General features: G+C 80.0%; 1 non-coding gene across 1 annotated transcript; it reads right to left on the bottom strand.

Annotated features, from left to right (window-relative positions):
* Positions 1-807: 807 nt before the first annotated feature.
* LOC137466405 (5.8S ribosomal RNA) lies at positions 808-960 on the bottom strand. The gene has a single exon (XR_010995158.1). It is a non-coding gene; the product is annotated as a 5.8S ribosomal RNA (ribosomal RNA).
* Positions 961-2,500: the final 1,540 nt, after the last annotated feature.

Genomic DNA, 2,500 nt, shown 5'->3' with positions numbered 1-2,500 from the left:
CCCGGGCCCCCCGGCGGCCCCCCCTCTCTCGCCCCCCCCCGCCCGCTCCCCCCTCGCGCCCGAGCGAGCGCCAGGGGAAAAGCCGGCGAGAGAGAAGAGAGAGAGAGAGAGAGCGCGCCGGAGACACAGAGAGAGCGAGCGAGCCAGCCGGCGAGCCGGAGACGGCGAGAGCGTCCGACCGACCGAGAGCGCGCGAGACAGACGCGGAGGAGGAGGAGACCCCCGTCCCGGAGACGAGAACCGAAAGAAGGCAGCGCGGCAGAGACGGCCCCGAGGGGGGAAGACCGGCCGGGCGGCGCGCGACGGCCTCGGCGGGGAGAGAGCGAGGAAAGCGACGGCGCCCTTGACGCCCCGAGACGGCGACGGAAGGGGGCGGGGGAAGGAGCGGCCTCGGGGGTCGCCCCCGCCCCCGGCCCCCCGCGCACCGCGCGCGGCGGCAGCGGCACGGTACCCGCGCACGGTACCCACCCGCAGACAGCCGCCCGCGCGGGGGGGAGGCCGGAGGCGAGGCCCGCGCCTCGCCTCCCCTCTCGCCCTCGTCCCTCGGCCCTCGGCGGGGCGCCTTCGGCGCCGTCTCACTCGCTCCGACTCCCCGGCCGCCGCCACCGCCAGGCGGTGCGGCCCCGGCGAGGACGAGCTCCGCCCCAGCGGCTCGCTCCGGGAGCGGGGAGCTACGGAGCGCTCCCCGAGTCTGCATTTAGGGGGACGAAGGCCCTCGCGCGGCAACCGCTGCCGCGGCCGACGGGCCTGCGAAGCGACCCCAGCCGCGCCGCCGGGGCGGCCCCCGGGCGGCGATTGATCGTCAAGCGACGCTCAGACAGGCGTAGCCCCGGGAGGAACCCGGGGCCGCAAGTGCGTTCGAAGTGTCGATGATCAATGTGTCCTGCAATTCACATTAATTCTCGCAGCTAGCTGCGTTCTTCATCGACGCACGAGCCGAGTGATCCACCGCTAAGAGTTGTCTGGCTTTCGGCACCGACCCCGCGCGCGCGGGGGGGCCGGGAGCCGCTCTCGCCCGGAGCGGCCCCCCTTTTTTTTCTCTGGCGCCGAGGCCCCGCGCGGGGCCTGGCTCCGACCGTACGAGCAACGCGGAAAACCCCGGAGGGGGCGCGTGCGAGAAGAACACGGGAGGAACCCCACGGAACGCTCCCAAGGCCGGCCGAGAGGCGGGGGGACCCGCGCCCCCGACCGCCTCCCCCCGCCCGGCGAGGGGAGGCGCCGCCTACGTGTGCCGTCCTTCGGAGGCGGCCCAGGCGCCCGGGCTCGGCCCGGCCCTCCGCGCGGAGGGCCGCGCGGCGCGCGCCGCGGGAGCGCGGTGGCCCGCCCGGCCTCGCCGGCGCGGCGCCACGCGCCGGCGCGCGGCCCTCGGACCCCGCGCGCGCGCTTGCCTCCCCCCTGGAACCGCCGCCGCGCCGGCTCTCGCGGAGCGCCGCCGCGCCCACGCGCGCGGCCGACTCTCTCTCCCCAGGGGCCTTGCTGCGCTCGAGACGCCACGCGACGACCGCCGCCCCGCCGCCGGGCGCCGCGCCCCCCCCCGCCGGACCGCTGCCCGCCGGGGGAAGGCGAGCGCCCGAGGGCTGCCCGAGGGCGGACCCGCCGCCGCGGCGGGCCGCACTTCCCGGGAACCGCCGTCCACCCGCACCGTCGGGGGCCCCCTTCCGCGAGCACGCGCCCGGCGGAAGGCGGTGCGGCGCTGAGCCGGGGGGCGACGCCCGCTCTCCTCGTTCGCCACCTGGAGAGCGGGCGCGGAAGCGCCCCCGCGGCCGCCCGCCACCCCTGCCCTCGGACCGCGCGCGGTCGCGAAGGGCCACGGGGAGGGTCCCGTGCCCGCGGGCGGCGGGAACACCGGCCGAGCGGCGCCGCCGCCGCTCGGCGCGGGGCCGCCCGCGCTCGCCGGCCTCCGACCGCGGAGGGACCGCCGAGCGCTCGCCCCGGGCGGGCGGGCGGACGGCCGGCCGGCGGCCGGCGCCGCCGGTGCGTTCGAGACGAAGGCCGCCGAGGGGAGAGAGGCACGGCCGCGCCAGGCGCGGCGCCGCCCGCGCGGGACGGCCGCGGCGGCCCAGAAGAGAGAGAGCGCGCGGCGGGCCCCGGCGGCCGCCGCCCCGCGGCTGAGGAAGGGCAGAGAGCGCGCGCCCTCTGCCGGCGCCGCCCGTTTCGAGCCCAGCGGGTCGGCCCCGCGGCCGACCGCGCGCGCCGCGGCCTCTCCGCCGAGGCCGGGCCGCGAAGAGGGGGGGGCAGGGCGCCCCTCCCCGGCGCGGCGCGACTACCCCCGCACGCGCGCGCGCGGCGGGGACGACCGCCGCGACGGCGGGCGCGACCGGTGGCCGCGGACACCACCGCAGGGGATCGGCGGGAGTAGCTCCCCACCCCTCAATGGAGCCGCAACGCCACCGCCCGCCACCCGCCGCCGCCGCCGCGGCGGGGCGCGCCGAGCCGCCCGAGTCTTTAAACCGCCGCCCGGCTCGGCGGCCCCTTTTTCGGTCCTTCCCGCGGCGTTTGA

This window comes from Anomalospiza imberbis, unplaced genomic scaffold (genome assembly GCF_031753505.1).
Source record: "Anomalospiza imberbis isolate Cuckoo-Finch-1a 21T00152 unplaced genomic scaffold, ASM3175350v1 scaffold_209, whole genome shotgun sequence".
NCBI classification, from domain to species: domain Eukaryota; kingdom Metazoa; phylum Chordata; class Aves; order Passeriformes; family Viduidae; genus Anomalospiza; species Anomalospiza imberbis.
Note: the sequence above shows the minus strand (reverse complement) of the source record. Positions and strands in the feature narration are given on the sequence as shown.